This window comes from Tiliqua scincoides, chromosome 1, assembly GCF_035046505.1.
Source record: "Tiliqua scincoides isolate rTilSci1 chromosome 1, rTilSci1.hap2, whole genome shotgun sequence".
NCBI classification, from domain to species: Eukaryota; Metazoa; Chordata; class Lepidosauria; order Squamata; family Scincidae; genus Tiliqua; species Tiliqua scincoides.
Window position 1 is genome coordinate 297,024,817 of NC_089821.1, and position 19,156 is coordinate 297,043,972.

At 43.6% G+C, this 19,156-nt stretch overlaps 1 protein-coding gene across 2 annotated transcripts in view; it reads left to right on the forward strand.

The window, feature by feature from the left end:
- The first annotated feature begins 6,976 nt into the window (after positions 1–6,976).
- VRK1 (VRK serine/threonine kinase 1) overlaps positions 6,977–19,156 on the forward strand; it is a 42,322-nt gene continuing 30,142 nt past the window's right edge. Inside the window, exons 1-2 of one of the 2 annotated variants that reach the window (XM_066612229.1) lie at positions 6,990–7,079; positions 18,385–18,472. The gene's annotated coding sequence lies outside the window, so the exon portion shown is untranslated. Of the gene's footprint in view, positions 7,080–18,384; positions 18,473–19,156 lie in introns of both variants that reach the window. The other variant, XM_066612230.1, reaches the window with a different exon arrangement.

Sequence of the window (19,156 nt, forward strand, 5' to 3'; positions counted from 1 at the left end):
ATAACTAAAGTGAGAGCAAACCTAAAAAGTTGAAAAATTATTTAATTTTGATAGATTTTGTTAACTTTGGCCATGTTCTAAGCCTGAAAATCTTAAAGGGACTTGAACTTGAAGAAGGGAATCATTTATCTGCCTGCTGATATTCATTTATTTATACAGGTATTTATATACCGCCTTTCTTTGGTCGTCAGATTTCTCCTCAGACTTTAATCCAAGAAAATATATCACAAGAAAATATATTTTGTGATATATCTTGTGATATATTTGATTGTGATATCACAAGAAAATATATTTTGGGCTAGTTCCAAAGTAACATTTTGCAACCATATGATAGCTTTTGCAGCTATTTCTTTCATGGATGCATATGTGTGAGAAGGTTGTTTTTTATTACTAACAAGTGAAAATACAGTATGTATGAAACGTGACGGAGCGGCAAACAACCCCATGCCAAACTAACAGGGTGGCCTCCCTTTTGTTTGGACAAAACACCTGAAAATTTGTTCCTGCTTTCCAGATCGTACATTATTACTCAGTTGTAAATCTGGACAATATTGGTTGCCTCTGTCTACCCACAACTCTTCTTAACCATCCATTTCCAGGTCTGTTGCACGTGGCATTGATTGACACTCTAAGCATGGATGTTTATGTCTTTGTTTCATGTGTACCTCTCAGTCTATTGATTAGCAATAATTTATATTACAGTCCATTATTTTAGATGCTGTTATGGCTGCCTATGAAAGGTTATAGTGCAGGGAACATGGCTTATAAGTGCTTCATTGCTGGCCAAAGTCATAGCATAAGTAGCTTTGTTTAAGGTGAAAGCATGTATTCCAGTGTTTCTCAAACTATGGGTTGAGACCCACTTGGTGGGTCCCGAGCCAATTTCAGGTGGGTTCCCATTTATTTCAATGTGTATTTTATTTTTAATATATTAGATTCGATGCTGCCATGATATGTGGCTGCATTTAAATATTTGTACTTTTAACACTCTACTATGTATATGCTTTTAACAATGGTAGTCAATGGTGTGGATAGGATTGTAGCCTTGGGATGTTTGGGGAATTTTTTTTTAAACATATCAGCAACTGCTTGGGAGAATTAGGAGGGTTCTTCTTTATTCTGAAAGATTTTTTAAACTTATTGTACATTTTTAATTTACTTAATTTGATTTGATTTTTCGTATGGGGATGTTAAAAATGGTCCTGCTTGATGATGTCACTCCCAGTCATGACATCACTTTCTAGGTTAGTGACATCACTCCCAGTGGGTTCCAACAGATTGTCATTCCAAAAAGTGTATCTGGTAATAAAAGGTTTGAGAGCAAGCGTGCTAGACAAACTTTGGAGTTACGGAGCATGGAGTGTGCAGAAGCTGCTCGTTATTCTTGAGGTTGTAACCATGCAAAAAAGTTCGAGAATGATACATGGATTGGTGTAACAACTGCCAATATGGTTCTTCCTTGGAACTGTCGTTTCTCTGGGAAAGAAGCTTCTTGTGGTGTAGCTTTCACAGGTGGGAAGTCACAGATGGTTCAAAGCATCTTAACAGTACTGTTCCCACCCGCAATATGGTTCAGGAGGAAGAGACAGGCGAGCTTACAAACGTGGAGCATTTTGGAAAGAAAAGCACCCAAGGACCTGGTTAATAGGCACACAGGTGATAACTTCCTGTTTCCCCATTTTTGTTGTTGGAGCACAACAATGAGACTGTTGAATCCAAAGAAAATCAGTAATGACTGACAGCCCAATCCTAATGGGACTATCTGTGCCACCTTACAGTGGCGCTGAAATGGACGCTGCTGTATCTGGTGTGGGTAAAAGGCAGCTAAAGGTCTCCTTGAGGCAAGAGAACATGTGTTCCCTTACCCCATGTCAAGCCCCAGCAGCTTCTATGGGTCTACTCTGATCCACACCAACTAAATTGCTGGTGCAAAACCAAGTAAATTCATGTAGGGCTTTCAGACCATGCGCAACCTCCTGATTTTAGAAATGGGTTATGTCAGAATGCCAGATGCAAGGTAGGGCACCAGGATGAGGTCTCTTGTTATCTGGTGTGCTCCTTGGGGCATTTGGTGGGCCGCTGTGAGATATAGGAAGCTGGACTAGATGGGCCTATGGCCTGATCCAGTGGGGCTGTTCTTATGTTCTTATGGGGATAGGATCCTGCAGCAGCCTCTCCCTGACCCTTTCCGAGCCTGTCCCACCACCCACCCAGTTTCGTCCCAAAGCGTAGTCTTGATTGCTCCACAACCTGCCCCCTCCCCACAGTACAACTCTAAGAGGTCCATGATATTGGAATGGGAATGAAGTGCTTTAAAAGGCTACGCAGAAGGGAGTGTACAAGGAGATGAGGAGGTAGAGACTGAAGTGGAAGGCAATGAGCTTCAGGAGAGAAATGTTGATCTCCGGGTTCAGGGATCGGAAACCCTGTCAAGTGTGGGAGTGCGGCGACAGGGGGTGGAACCAGTAGGTCACTCCAGTCTTAGATTTTTTGGTTCCTAGGGGACAGCCCAAGACCTTCTGATGCCTGAGCCAGCATGCCAAATGCTGCCCTCCATCGCTGGCATTCTGTGGGTGGGCAAACACTAAGTTTCTTCATGTGCCTGGCCACTGGTGTAAAGTGTCCCTTCCTCCTTGCCTTCAGAGCCAGTTGTGAGCTTTTGCAGTTGTGACTGGCTCTGAAGGCGAGGAGAAGGAGCTGCATTGTAGCATCCAGGCACCTGAAGAAACTTAGCGTTTTGCCCCCTCCAAGAGCTCCATACCTGATGTATGCCAGCCCCTGCTTCTCCCACTCTGCTCCCCTCTATTTTTCTTCTTCCTCTCTGTCCCTCTCATCCTTTTCCAATCCAGGGAGTGACAGGAGGAGGAACGGCAGTGGGGGCAAGTAGGTGGACAGAGTTGGGCATCCCCCACCAGCCTGCTGCCTGAGAAAACCACTTCAGCTGGCCTCATGGGCTCTTGCGGGAGAAAGAGCAGAGGACTCCAAACCATTTTATTATACCACATGGCAGCTTAACGCAGGGGGACACGGGACTGGTGGGTTGTGTAGGTAGCTTACTGCATCCCAAATGCTGTGGAAATCTGTCAGTTCTCCTTCACCTACCCTTTCCTCTTGTGGGGGAGTTAGTTCTTATGTGCTCAGTACATTTTTAATCAGAATCAGATAGAGGTATCACAGGGCAACGTTGGAGGTTTCATTTTGATTTTTTTTTTAACTTGTGTACAGCATCTCAAAGCATTGTAACAGCTCAACCTTATATGGAGTTAGATCCATTGAATCTAAGAGGCTTACGTGGGCCAAACTCTGCATGAGATCAGGCTGTTAAAGGCATCCATGCAAATAAAACTGGAAAACACCTTAAACAATGGTTTCCTGTAGCAACTACAGGGTGTCTCTGAGAACATACACACATTTTAATTCATACGTACTTCATTGTAGAAAACCTGCAACACTCGAATGTCTAATGTCAACCAGTGTGCCTCAGCAGGTCCACGGGTGTGCCATGGGAGTTTGGCTAATTTATTTATTTATTAAATCAATACCAATATTAGTAGGGCCCTTGAGGGATGTGAACCCCCCCACCAGCAGCATGGTGTGCCTTGTCAATTGTCAGAAGACTGAGGGTGTGCCTTGACATTTTAGTGCCTTGTCGGTGTGTCTTGAGATGAAAATGGTTGAAAACCGCTGGTCTAAGTGAAGCATTGAAGAGATGGAGGGCATCCCTTGCAGCCTAGTCCTATGCAGATCTACTCAGAAGTAAGTCCTGTTCTGTTCTATTGGGTCTACTCCAGGGCTTTTCAGACTGGGGCATCGCGACGCGCCAATCTGTGGGCCCTGGCCTGTTTCCCCTTAAGGGGCAGGGGCAGCCAGAAGGCAGGGAGGAGGCAGCAGTGCAATCCCCAGGATCACACTGCTCAGGGGGGGCTGCAGGGGCTTGGGTACACTTACCAGAGCCTCCTGCATCCTCCTGGGGATGTGGGGAGCCCTGCGCGACCATCTGTAGGGTTCCCCGAAGCTTCACAAGTGAAAGTGGAGCGGTTACTCTCCGCTTCTGCTAAACTGGAAGCTTAGCTCCACTTTCACTTGTGAAGCTTTGGGGAACCCTGCAGGCAGTCGCAAAGGGCTCCCCGCATCCCTGGGAGGCTGCAGGGACCTGCCTCCCTCCCTCCCCCTGGCACACCTCCTGCCTGCTCCCAGGCATGCCTCCCCCGGCTGGCCTCCCCCCTCCCCAGAAGACCAGGAGACCGCCGAGCTGCGGAAGCTGGGCGACTGCCCTACGTTAGCCCAGCACCGGCGCTGGGCTAACACGGGCGGGAGCCCTGCGGTGAGGCTCGCAAATGTGCCTTACAGCACATTTGCAACAGCGCTCAGCGGCATGGAGCCGTGCCTCCGAGCACAGGATTAGGCCTAATTAGAGTAATAGCAAACAATAGTTTGCCTGAACCAGAAATAGGGAGAGAACTGGAGAATGCAAGGGCAGATGGAGGGAACCTGTAAACATGAGTCTGGCCAATCATGCTTTGACATTTCACGCAGGGTGACCAGACATCCTCTTTTTCCAGGACATGTTCTCTTTTTCAGCCTCGTGTCCTGGAAAAGAACTTAAATGTCCTCTTTTTCCCTGTGAGTGGATCCTGGAGGCAGCACATTGCATTCTTGTAATTAATAAAAATAATGAAACATTGTTTTAAGTTTAATAATAAGTTATACAGTGTTTAAATTAACCCCATGAAATCAATATATGAGTGTTTTTTGCTTTTGTTTTGTCTTTGATGTCCTATGTTTTAGGGTCCTCTTTTGTGGATATGATATCTGGTCAACCTGATTACATGCGAATTGCCGCCCCCTCCCTTGCTCAAACTGATGTTTTACAGCTCAATCCTATGTGTGTTTTCTCAGAAGTAAGTCCCATTGAGTTCAATGGGGTTGAGTCGCAGGAAAGCATGCATAGGATTACAGCCTTACAGCCCAATCCTATGCATGTTTATTCAGCAGTAAGTCACACTATAGTCAATGGGGCTTACCCCCAGGTAATTGTGGATAGGATTGCAGCCTTAAACATCTTCCAGGTAAGGTTCTGACCTACCCTTTGACTCACCCATTCAGGAAATATTCACAGCCATTAAAGAACATAAAGGCTCTGCTCCATCCAATCCATGACTCTCATCTGGGGGAGCCACTTAAAGTCATCACCATAGTGACAGACAGCCTCCTTTATGGGATAACACAGGGATATCTTCCCATGAAGACATTTCATGGGATAAGATAGGGAACTCATGGACAACACAGGTACGCTGCAGCTGAAAAGCATATACATTTGAAATGGTTACAGAGAGTTGGGGTTGCAATCCTATGTATACTTTCCTGGGAACAAGACCTCTTGCTGTGTGGGTCGGGTCAAACTGTGGGTCGGGACCCACTAAGTGGGTTGCGAGCCAATTTCAGTTGAGTTCCTGTTCATTTCAATATTTTATTTTTAATATCTTTGACTTGATGCTCCCATGGTAAGTGACTGCATTTGGGGAAATGTTACATACCTGTACTTTAACAAGCTACGATGGTAAAGCAGCTACCACGTTTTCCAGACTCACAAAGAGAGTCTGGTCCAACAAGAAGCTGATGGAACATACCAAGATCCAGGTCTACAGAGCTTGCATCCTGAGTACACTTCTGTACTGCAGTGAGTCATGGACTCTTCGCTCACAACAGGAGAGGAAACCGAATGCTTTCCACAGGCGCTGCCTCCGACGCATCCTCTGCATCACCTGGCAGGACAAAGTTCCAAACAACACAGTCCTGGAATGAACTGGAATCCCTAGCATGTATGCACTGCTGAAACAGAGATGCTTGCGTTGGCTCGGTCATGTCGTGAGAGTGGATGATGGCCGGATCCCAAAGGATCTCCTCTATGGAGAACTTGTGCAGGGAAAGTGCCCTACAGGTAGAGCACAGCTACGATACAAGGACATCTGCAAGAGGGATCTGAAGGCCTTAGAAATGGACCTCAACAGGTGGGGAACCTTGGCCTCTGGGTGTCCCACTTGGAGGCAGGCTGTGCAGCATGGCCTCTCCCAGCTTGAAGAGACACTTGGCCAACAGACTGAGGCAAAGAGGCGAAGAAGGAAGGCCCACAGCCAGGGAGTCACACCAGGGACAGACTACATTTGCTCCCAGTGTGGAAAGGACTGTCACTCCTGAATCGGTCTTTTCAGCCACACTAGACGGTGTGCCAGAACCACCATTCAGAGCATGACACCATAGTCTTTCAAGACTGAAGGATGCCAATGATGATGTATATTATTTTAACTATGATAGTCAATGGGACTTACTCCTGGGTGTGAGTAGGATTGCAGCCTAAGATTGTGAAAAATTTTCCTGCTTGATGATGTCACTTTTGGTCATGACATCACTTCTGGTAGGTCCCAACAGATTCCCATTCTAAAAAGTGGGTCCCAGTGCTAAATGTGTGAGAACCACTGACCTATTGGACATAATGGGACTTACTTCTGAATAGACATGCATAGGATTGTGCCCTAACTTGGATTTTAGGGTGACAATCACTGGGACAGCCCAGTGATCATTTATGCATTTAATTTATTTAATTTTATTTAATTAATTAAATTAATTTATTAATGCATTAAAAGTAAATGCATCCATATATGTACCACTTATGCAATTATACATTGCAATGCAGTTATAAACTCTAATGCAGTTTGCACCTTTTGCATGGCCGGTGCTTTTAATGCGACCCTACACTCCGCTCAAAGTAGAAGAAAAAGTGGCGGGACAGGCAAAGAAACTACAATTCCCAGAATCCTCGGAAGGGAAAAATTAGTGCTTGAGACGGTAGCCGAGAAGTGACATAAAAGAAAAAAAAGCGTCCAGGCGTCTGGTTGCGCTCTCGCTCTGCAAGGAGGGGACCGCATTAGCCAATGAACGGCGGCGTTGGAAGGCGAAGGCGTGGCCTGTCAGCTTGGCGCGCGCGGGCCTCAGGCGGGAGCGGCGCCTGGGCGGCAGAGGAGCTGAGTGGTGGCATCTTCGGAGGGGGCGGAAGGGAGCGACCCTGAACCAGCCAGGAGGTATACACGGCTGGAGGGAGACGGGGCTCCTGCTCGGCCCCCGGGGTGGAGGGGCTGAGATCGCGGCCTCCCAGGGCCAGGCGCCTCACCCCGCCTTCCTGCCTTGACAGTGAGTGTCATTGGCCTGTGGAACTCCTCGCCACTGGATGCGGGGACGGCATCTGGCCTGGATGCCTTCAAAGGGGCTTGAGGAAGAAGAGCCCATCACAGGTGACAAGCCATCATTAGCATGTGTTAACCTGTGGAACTCCTTATCACTTGACGTGGGGGCGGCATCTGGCCTGGATGCCTTTCAAAGGAGATTGGACAAATTTCTGTAGGAAACCTACAGTAAAATCACAGGTTACAAGCCCTGGTGGGTATGTGGCACCTCCAGGTTTTAGTCTGTGGAACCCCTTGCCACAGGATGTGGGGACGGCATCTGGCCTGGATGCCTTCAAAGGGGCTTGAGGAATTCTTTTTGCATCTTTTTAGATTGTGAGCCCTTTTGGGACAGGGAGCCATTTAGTTATTTGATTTTTCTCTGTAAACCGCTTTGTGAACATTTAATTGAATAGCGATATATAAATACTGTTGTTATTATTATTATTATTATTATTATTATTATTATTATTATTATTATTATTATTATTGAGGAAGACGAGCCCATCACAGGTGACTGTGAAACTCCTTGTCACTTGACGTGGGGGCGGCATCTGGCTTGGATGCCTTTCAAAGGGCATTGGACAAATTTCTGTAGGAAAAGTCCATCACAGGTTACAAGCCCTGGTGGGTATGTGGAACCTCCAGGTTTTAGTCTGTGGAACTCCTTGCCACAGGATGTGGGGGTGGCATCTGACCTGGATGCATTCAAAAGGGAACCTGTCAGATTTCTGTAGGAAAAGTCCATCACAGGTTACAAGCCATTGTGGGCATGTGCAACCTCCAGGTTTTAGTCTGGGGAACCCCTTGCCACAGGATGTGGGGACGGCCTCTGACCTGGATGCCTTTCAAAGGGGATTGGACAAATTTCTCTAGGAAAAGTCATCGCAGGTTACAAGCCATGGTGGGTATATGCAGCCTCCTGATCTCAGAAGTAGGCTACCTCAGAATGCCAGATGCAGGGGAGAGCACCAGGACGCAGTTGTGGTGTTGTGTGCTCCCTGAGGCATCTGGTGAGCCACTATGAGATACAGGAGACTCAGATGAACTAGATGGGTCTTTGGCCTGATTGGGGGGGGGGGTGAGATTGTGACATCCTGCCATGAAAAAGGCTGCCCTGTGACAGCTGGGCTGGGGAAGGCGGTGAAGGGCCTCACCATGGTTGCCCCAGTGCCCTGGTTCATGTGAGGCAACTTCGTCTTTTATCCTCCCAGAATCATAAGGGGAGAGAGGAGTGCCTCTTGGTTTTGCAGTGGGAGCAAAACCTTGTTCAATATCAGAATTGGATTAAGAACATAAGAAGAGCCTTGCTGGATCAGGCCAAAGTCCCATCTAGTCCAGCTTCCTGTATCCCACAGTGGCCCACCAGATGCCACCGGGATCACACAAGACAACAAGAGACCAGCATCCCGGTGCCCTCCCTTGCACCTGGCATTCTAAGGTAACCTGCTTCTACAATTAGAAGGTTGCACATACCCATCACAGATTGTAACCTGTGATGGACTTTTCTTCTTCAGTCCACTTTGAAGGGCATCTAGGCCAGATGCCATAACCACATCTTGTGACAAGGAGTTCCACAGATTAATTTTAGAAGTAGGCTACCTCTGAACACCAAGTTCAAGGGAGTGCCAACAGGATGCAGGTATATTGGTCTTGAGTGCTCCCTGAGGCATCTGGTGGGCCACTGTGAGATACAGGAAGCTGGACTAGATGGGCCTTTGGACCTCTTCTTATGTTTAAAATTAGTGGCTGTAATCTTGTGGCAATGAGCCCTTCTAACGGCTTATGTAGTGTAGTGGCTACAGTGTTGGATTTTAGAAATTGAGGCTTACATTACTGACCATGAAGTGTGTTCAGTGACCTTGGGCAACAAGTTACTGTCTTTTAGCCTCACCTGCCTCACAGGCTTGCTTCGGTGCTAAAATGGCAGTGATCTAGATGCATAACAAATAAATTCAAACAAACTTGCTGAGTACTTTCCGATTCCTCCCTGCAAGTTGATGAAACCAAGGACTGATACGTGTGTGTGTGTGTGTGTGTGTGTGTGTGTGTGTGTTTGGCTGGCTTGCTTGACTATATTAGAAGACCCTGGATTAAACTGTTAGGCATTGACGTGTGTGATGCTTGATGAATTCTTTCCTTAAATCAGTTTGCAGCCCTACTGTTAAAGTAACACTGACCACAATGCACATTCCTATGAAACTGCCTTTACTGAGTCGTCCTGTCTAGCTTTCTCCTCTGTCCAGCCATGACTCTTCAAGGTCTCAAGCAAAGATCTTCCCCACCTGTGTCACCTGATATTCTTTTGACTTGGAAATGCCAGGGATTGATTTGGGCACCATTATGTGCCCATCTTGTCCCTTCTGTTCTGCAATAACAATCTCATGTCCAAACAAAAAGCATAAGAGAAGTTCTAAATCAGTTACATCACTGCACAAGGGTATAGATGTGCTGGTTCTTTGCTCTGTACCTTCACCTTCCCTGTATCAAAAGCAGAGAAATGACTACTGTGCCTTCTGCAGTGTAACTTGAGAACATGAGAGAGTTTCTGACAAGAAATATTAATAGGAATATTTATTTATTGCTTTTCAACAAAAAATAGTTGACGAAGCAATTCCCATAGTTAAATAAATGGTTCTCTGTTCTCAAAAGCTTCAAAACCTGCATATGGCAGAGGATCACTTCTTTAGGATCTCAGAACAAGGACTAAATAACAATAAAACAAACTTTGGAAAGAATAGCATTCCAGATTCACCTCTCAAACGGATTAAATTTGTCATCCTATAATTTGTAAATGGTGAGGAGTGCGGTCATAAATATGTCACTAATGTCTCAGGTAATTTCCAAAAGGCGTGTACCAAAATGATGAGAAAAGTGCTAATTGTTCCGGAAACAAACTGTTTTGATTCTATAAATGAATGAAATAGCCCATGCTGTGTTGAATAGCCCCTGTTGAATAACCAGTGTTCTCTGTAAAGGAGAGAATCTTAAGCATTTAATTAAATTTTTGGAATAAGAGAAAAGTGGTGTACAGTATTGCCCCTTTCTGTGGGTTGCCTTGGAAAATTTTAAGTATGATGAGCTTTTAGAGTATCTCGTTTAAACCTAACAGCACTGCCTACTTATCAAAAGGGAGCAACCTTGCTAAAATAATCCACAATTGGGGTGGTTTAGAGCACTACTAAATGAGGAAAGACTTTAGCAGTTGAGTCATTCTGTGTTCCCACACAGAAGAAACTTGGTATCCAAAATAAAATTAGATGCATGTTCATTTTAGGTCTTTACAGTGTGAAAGGACATGTATATTGGGAAATAGCTGTTAAGAGAGAGAGAGAGAGAGAGAGAGAGAGAGAGAGAAATGGTGAAAGCAGTGGCATTGCAGAAATGTGGTTCTTTGGCTCTTGTACTGAGCCTCCATATGGGCCTGTACAAACACTTTATTTTGAGAGATGACACTTCATTGTGGCTTAGTTGTAGATGATTCTTGTAGTGCTGCATTTCCACTTGCAGAGAATCTAGTAATCTCACTGCAAGTGAGAGGGTGCTGGAAATATGACTCCCCCCCCCCCCCGCCATCACTTTGGCTGTTTAGCTCTTCTGTGTATGACATGGCTCCTGTTGTGTTGTATCTGTGACATCACTGATGACAAGATACTCCCTCCCATGACAATGTTTGGTGTTTTTGAAAGTTTAAGTTGCTGGCTTTTTTGGGGGAGGGGGGAGTAGTTGTTTCAATTAGGAGCAATACTGGTTTCTGTGATGGCTCATGTAGACCTTTAGAAGGGATGGTGCAGAGCGTATGAAAATCTGGCTTTGCTTGAAAGACTGGTTTTAGGACAGGATGGATTGAGAAACTGGGCAACCCTATACAGATATACTCAGTAGTAAGTCACACTATATTCAATGGGGCTAACTCCCAGGTAAATATATATACCATTGCTCTGTGAATATCTGCCTTTACTCAGTATTTCCTAACAAATAATGCATTCCCCCTCCCCAAAGTGTTAAACTGCAACTAATGGAGAGTTTGTTATTTAAAATAGTATTGTTTTCCCCAGGATTTTGCTTTTGATTCCCCCCCCCCCCATTTTACATAGCTCTCTGTCCTTTCCCTAATCCTACCTACAGTGAACCCTTGATTTCATGGACTAATAGGGAGGACGGGGTTCCCATTAATCTCAAAAGTCGGTTAAATCCAAATGCATTGAAGTTCATGGAGACACACATGCGCTCAACGTATGCTCTTAATGGAGCAGAAAAGTCTGTGGTTTCTGAAGTCTGTTAACTCGAGGTCTGTTAAATTGAGGGTGCACTTTACTCAGAAGTACTAAGTAATGAACAGCCCAAAATTTCTGCCCATTGCAGCCCATGTGTCTTTGCATATGTTTCTTGTGTCTGCTTAGACATAAGCAGTTTAATTTCCTAAGATGAAAAGGAAAGGCCCTTGTTTGTTTATGGAGTAAATATTAATATTCTGAGAACTGAGGAAACTGCAGAGCTCAGGTAGTTTAAAAAGCATAAAAATAGGAATACGCAAGATCGGTCAAGAGGGGAGAGTAAGCAGTGCTCCTAATGGTGTGCATAGGATCCTACTACCTGTGCTGACATGCCGCTTTTGGATCTTAGTAGGAAGCCTGTAATCACAATATAATTTTTCTCTCCTTGTGTTGTATTTATAATGTCTTACCTCAAAAAGATATTTTTCTCATGTTTCTTTATTTATACAGAAAAAGCAGCCTTTGACTTACTGTGTTTTGTTAGGGACAAACAAAAAGGAACACATGTGTCTTACTAAATAAAATGTGTGAGTTGAAAATAAGACATGCAGAAAAAAGAATTTAAGGAGCATATGGCTATAAATATCAGGGTGAACGATAAAAGCTTATTTACTCAGAAGCAGGAAACCTGCTAGGGAGGTGGTTGGATGCGAGAGAGTGAAGGAGATGCTTAAGGAGGAGATTCTCGCCATAAGAAAAGTAAAAAGTAGATGCTTAGAAGTATATTGCCTCTTGAGCAGGCGGTATAATTGCAAATTGGAGATTGCAGACGCACTGAATGAGCTCTTTTTGTCCACCTTCCCAATATAGGATGTATGGCAGCTACTCCTGCCTGAAGAACTGACCTTTTCAGGAAGGGAGTCTGAAGAACTGTATCAAATACAGGTGACAAGAGATGATGTTCTAGGCCATATTGAAAAACGAAATATTAACAAAGTACTGGATCCACACAGCATTCATCTGAGAGGTCTTGAACAACTCAAATGTGAAATTGCTGTTTTTCTATAAAAAATATGTTACTTGTCCCTTAAATTGGTTGCTAAGTCATAGTTTGTCTTCTAAATACAGTCGTGCGCCACTTAACAGCAGGGATCGGAACCGCGATCCCTCTTGTCAAGCAGCACTAGACGCAGTCTGGATCCTCTGCGTGGGAGGGGATGCTCTGCTCCCCTTCCCTCCGAAGGGTCATCCAAGCTTTCCAGAAGCAGTGCACATCTGTTCGCTACCTCTGTGGAGCTCAGACTGAGGGAAATTGCGTCTTTTGCGTGACTTCTGGTTTCATGGAGGAAACCGGAAATTGGTCTGAGCCTTGCAGAGGCAGCACGTGGACGTGCGTGGCCTCTGGGAGGCTCAGTCAACTCACTGGAGGGGAGGGGAGCGGAGTGCTTTCAGCGCGTTGGGGTGTCACCCCCTACAACTGCATGACCACACAAGATCGTTGGTTATGCAATCCCAGTGTAAGCTGGAAGGTCGCAAAGTGGTTCATAACTGGTATAAGGCTTTCATGCATTTGGGATGTACGTAGATTACTTATAAACTATACAGGAAAGCAAAAGTAGCCCAAATGAAGAAGTGAACTCCCACTGCTAGTCTGGGACTGTCTTGTTCTGGCAAATATACCGCCTACCCAATAGGTAAATTTTTTTCTAAGCATCTATTTTTACTTAAAGCATTAAACAAGAATAGCTAATATAGACTATAATAGGGAGAATACCACACGCACACACGCTCACAAACAAAGGTAACATTAAGGAACTTATTCAGTGCTTACTCCTAGGGAAACTGTGCATAGAATTGCAGCCTTAGTAACTGGTTCTCACCAACACTTTTGGAAGCTGTCCTTAAAGTTGAGAATGAGGAATAGCAAGATGTAGAGATCTCTTCCCGTTTTATACCCGTTAATTCACCATTTGGGTTCACATTCCTTTTAGACTTTTAATTTCTCATGATCCTGCAAATTAACTCATTTTTGCCTAGCGCACAGGTGTACATAATTGATTCCTGTTGCATATGTGCAACGTTGGACAGAAATGGCTTAAGACAATTCCTCAACAGCATTCCAGAGTCTTATTAGCTCAAAAGTAATACTTGGATCCTTTGCTTTGATCTAAAAGATTCTTATATCAAGTTTCTAATGAACTCTTTTCATCTACATATATCCCACTCATTAACTTCAAACAAAACACATTTTTTTTCTGGAATTTCTCCACTAGTTAACTAGTAATCCTTCTTGCTTTGTTCCATCTAAGATGTGGGAAAATAAATAAACTTTTTTTTTCTTTCTGACAGAGACCTCAAACTTGTTATTCTGAGCAGGGGAAGATGTTGGTAGGTAGAAAGGTAAAAATTAAGCCTGGCAGAAGATTGAAAGGGTGAAATTGAATCTCAACTAAGAGGATATGATTGTTTGGGTAAAATTTACTTTGATATTGGTGACATCTGTGCTAGATGACTGGAAGGTAGTCAATGTAACATTGTCAATAGACATTGTATACTTGGACTTTTGACTGAGTCCCTCATCAAAGGCTCTGGCATAAGCTGATTAAAGAACATGAAGCAGGTAGTAAAATAAATGGGGAATTTTCACAGTGAAGGAAAGTAAGAAGTAGAAACTCCCAAGGATCTGTCTTGGGACTGGTGCTATTAAATTTCAGAAATGATCTGGAGTTAGGGTGAACAGTGACATGGCCAAGTTTGCGATGACACAAAATATTCAGAAGGAGAAAGCTAACAGATTGCCGCATATACTCGTGTATAAGTAAAAAAATTATTCCTTAAAATTGGCCCTGAAAACATGGGTCAACTTATACAAGGTCAATACAGTAAATAAAGCCTCCATGAGCAGCTGATTGGTGAGGTGGGGGAGGGACTGGGCGGAGAAGCAGGGCACGTGTCTGTGGTATGAAGTTCTCCAAACTGGAATGGGCAGCGAAATGGCAAGTGTGGTTCAGTGTCTGTTAGTGTAAATTGATGTAGGTTGGGACAATAAAAGTCTCAATTTCACATATACACTGATGGATCTGAGTTGTTTCAACCTGACTTGGAAAGAGACCTTCCGTTGCAGTAGCTCAGTGAAAATGTTGAGTTTGTGTATGGCAGCTGTGAAAAAGAAATTCTGTGCTATGGGTTATTAGAAAGGGGACTGAAAATAAAACTGTTAATATTATAATGCCTTTTCGCAAATCTATGGTGTAAGGATATCTGAAATTCTGTGTATGGTTTTGATCGCTCCAACTCAAAAAGGATATTGTAGAACTGGAAAAGGTGCAGAGAAGGCCACCAAAATGATCAGGAGGCTGGAGCATCTTCTGTATGAGGGAAACCTATTACATTGGAGACTAATTTTGAAAAAAAGGTGGTTAAGTGGGGTTCAGGCTTATAAAATTTTTCAGAGAGAGGGGGGGAGGAAGTGTTCTGGTATGTCTGTAGCTTCAAGCAATATGGATGCTGAAAGAAGTTCTGTTGTCTTATGTGTACCCTGAAGCATTTGGTGGGCCACTGTGAGATTCAGGAAGCTGGACTAGATGGGCCTTTGGCCTGGACTAGATGGGCCTTTGACCTGATCCAGCAGGGCTCTTCTTATGTTCTTATAAGTGTAATGGTGACCTGCAGGGTGTATACTGCTGTGTTTTCTACTGAAGGAAAATACAAATTATACCTGTTGCAAGTGCAAGCTAGTGTCCCTATTGGAAGAGAATGTGAATGGGCTTAAGGCATGCCTTTTTATCTTGCACTTTATTAGAGAGGACACAGAGTTCCTGGGCATGACAGAATAAATTTCCAGGAAGGTGGACCAAAGGAGCTGGTGTCTCCTGAGGAAATCCCATTGGATGGTGTGAATGCATGGATGGTGGCTGCAAGGAAGAATGTGACATGTGAGATGGAGGTGCAGGAGCATCTGGAGGCATTCCGTTCCTCTGGAGCTGAGCAATCAGTACCAGGATCTCACTGTGGAGGATGATTTACCCCCATTTGGTATTAAGCTGTGCAGGTCAAGGAGCAAAACTCTCAGTTATCAATGGAAGGGAGGAACCCAACCAACATCCCAAGGAGTAGACATGGGGGTGGTGGTGGACTCCCTACTGAAATGGACAGAAGCAGTGGAATGCAGACCATACAAGTCATTTTGGGAAGAGTGGTGTTCAGGGGCTTCCCTAGGGCTCAGAATGCTTATAAGGCATAAAAATGTCACTTCCAGTTTCTCTCTGGAAACTGGAGGTAGTGTTTTTTCAGCCTTTTCAGCCATTCTGAAACTCGCAGAGGCTGCAGGCAGCCACATGTGACCTCTGCGGGCTTCAGAAAAGCCCTCCACAGCTCTGGTTGCCGTCAGAGGGTTTAAAGGGGTCAAAACTGTGGATTTCATTATCCACGGTTTTAGGTATCTGTGGGTGGGGGGTTCAAGAACTGTGGATACCGAGGCCCCACCTGTATCTGTGCAAGCTTTGTATCAAGGCCTGTCAAGTGTAATTATTAGTAGGCGCATATATGATAAATACAAATGTTTTGCGTATCTTCTTAAGATATGGTTTTGGTTTTGGTATGTAACTCGTGCTGTATACACGTAATTACCTGGAAGTAAGTCTCATTGAGTTTGGTGGAGCTTCCTTCTGTGTAGGCATGCTTAGGATTGCACTATTAATCTATTTGCATTCACAAAGAGTCTTGGTTATACTGACTCAACTTCCATAATTCTTGGAAGGAAATAGTTTGCAGTCTATTTAAACATTGTTTTTCTGAGAAAGTGTAATGTCAAGGTACAGCTTCCAGGAAGGCTATATTTTTGGGTTGGCTGCAGTTTGAAAGTTTTGTGCCATGGCAATAACGGGTTAGGCAGAGGAAAGAGGTGACATTTAGCATTGGGAACATTATATTTCTGGAGCTAAACATTACCCTCTTCTGGCCCTTTTGAACACTGTATGAACTGGTGCAATGGAATTGAAGGAGATAAATGTGCAAGTGCCTGACCTATCACGATAAGGTCTGAATATACCACAGTATCTTTGTGTACAACTCTCAGTACTTGATTGGAACCCCTGAAAAAATGGAGGTCCTGATTGAATGGAGAGAACTATACACACATATAGCTGCAGTTGTAGAGATTCTTTTCAGATCTTATGATACGATCTTATGCATATACAATCCCGTCTCTTTGCCCTCCTGCATTCATGTGATATCTGAAAGAGGCTTCCAGCACCCTTGGATCCTCCAAGTTTAGGTAGCCAGAAGCAAAGCCCTACCTAAAAAAGGTAGGAAAAAGTGTTTTTTTTCCCTTTTTTAAAAAAATGCTAACATGTATGGTAAAGCATGTGTGTTAGGGAAGACTCCTATTTGTTCTCTGTATGCTCCTTGAAATCATCCATGCTGAACTCATCGATGTATTGTTTAGACTTCACAGCAGAGTTCAAGTCTTTCGAACATGGATGTCTAATCTTGTCTTTTCCATAGGATCACTAAATGGAAAGGTGGAGATCACAGTTTGCATCATAATTCTGTTCTTAACTTCGTATGGCCTCAGTGCTGCAATACCATAAGATATAAGTAACCTATTCACCTTTCCCAAAGGCTTGGGGAAGTTTGTAGAACATTATTTATTTATTTATTTATTTATTTATTTATTTATTTGCCATTTTAGGTTTGTTAATGAGTGGAATTGTGGAAGGTTTTAGCATATCCACGCAGAGCAGGTTGACTGGAAATGAATGAACACTGAGGGATGTGCCTGCTGCCCATATAAACTCAATGCTCCAGTAATACTTTGACCACCCTGCAAGTAGGCACAGTGCCATCCTAAACAGATGGATTCGGGGTAGTAAGCCAGGGAACGGGGTTGCGTAGCTAGTAAAATGGTAAGGGCAAGATTCCTGTGGAGGGTTCTGTCTAAGATTCTGCTTTTGTCACAGTTGACAGTGGAGGTTGCCTTCAGGTTTGAGTTTGAAGTGAGCATTTCTGAGAATGTAATATTTTTTTGCTGTCGCTCTGAAAAAAGTTGAATGGGAATGTTCTGCCATGCCCCATTTGTTGGGAAACAAAGTAATATATTGTTTCGTCCTGCGTGGACTTTTCACCAAGCCTGCCATGATGTCCGTGAGGTTATTTTCACTCTCATTTATATGAAATAAGAGACTAGCACTACAGTTTTCAAGCGGTGTGCTACAAATGGCCCGCAGGTGTGCCACAGGAGTTTGAGGGAGGGTCATTTATTAGTAGGTGAATGTGAGCCCCGCACCAGCAGTATAGTGTGTCAGTTCTAGCACCTTGTCAGTATGCATTGAGATGCTCACAGCAACTGTGCTGTGAAAATTACTAGACTCGAGTGTGGGATGTGTGGGCCAAATTTTAGCAGTGGTCTAATCTACAGCTTTTACTCCACAACTCCAGTGTTGTGTAGCTACCCTTATTTCCATCACTGGATAATTAGCCTGATTATGATAGGAATTTGTATTTTTGAGGACAAGGATTGTGCTTTCCTTTAGAAGTTGTCGTTGCCTGTGTTGTGAGTTTTAACTACATAAAGAGTTTTAACCACATAAAGATGGAATGGGAAAAAGTTGTTCCACTGTCCATAAGTGTTTATGAATGATTTTGTTGGGAAAAAGCGTGTGTTGTGGTTTCTGGGTGGAGTTGACAGAAATGCTTTTAATAAATACATTTAAAAATGTGTACAGTTGTATGCACAGGGATATTTTCAGACTTTTTCCTGACTGAACATGTAGGTCCAGGTATGTGTGATTCTACTGTATTACCTCTTTGTGCAGTTGATTATTTTCCGAAAGGGTCATGCCACTTTGCAGTTGGCGGAGTGGGTTTGTTCTGACCTTTGACTTAACAGTATATATGATACAAAATTGTCTGCAAAGTTTTTTTTGTTTTGTTTTCTACTGTGGTAGGCTACTCCACTACGATCAAGGTGTAAATGTCAAGGAAAAGAACTTGCTAAACAAAGATACAGATTCCATTTCTTAGCAGGCTAGGAAGGTAAGCCTGCCTCAATTTTGGGGAAATTTTAGGGGCTTTGTCTCAAGGCTAAAGAGTTTAACATATTTCTTAAATCTGTGTTTCTCAAACTGTGGGTCAGGGGCCCACTAGGTGGATCACAAACCAATTTCAGATGGGTCCCCATTCATTCCAGTGTGTATTTTAATATATTTGATTGAATGCTACCATGGTATGTGACTGCATTTGGGGAAATGTTGCAAAACAGTACTTTTAACTGGTACAGGTTCAACCTTGTTATACACAGATTTTTTTATACACGAATTTGACTCAACACGAATGGCTACTGCAAATGAGAAGGAATGTACTGATCCCTGGAGAAAGGGAAAAAAATCCATTCCTTTAAAATCACAGTTTTAAAAAAACTGCTTTTCTTACTGTTGTAGAGAGACAGTCATGCAAGTGATTATTCCAGTCTTTAGCTGAGCCAGGAAAAGGCAAGGGATCCTTTGCATTTCTAATTGCTTACTACCTCTATACAACTAAGAAAAACCATTTTTAAACCACAATTGTAAAGGGACACTTTTTTATTTTTTTTTTAAATTGCTTTTATTTAACACATTTTATGGTATCAGCAGGGAGTCCAGGAATCAAACCCTTGTGAATGTTGAGACACAACATTATTAGGAGCAATGAGGGGCAAGAAACCTGGAAGTGGGTCTTTAA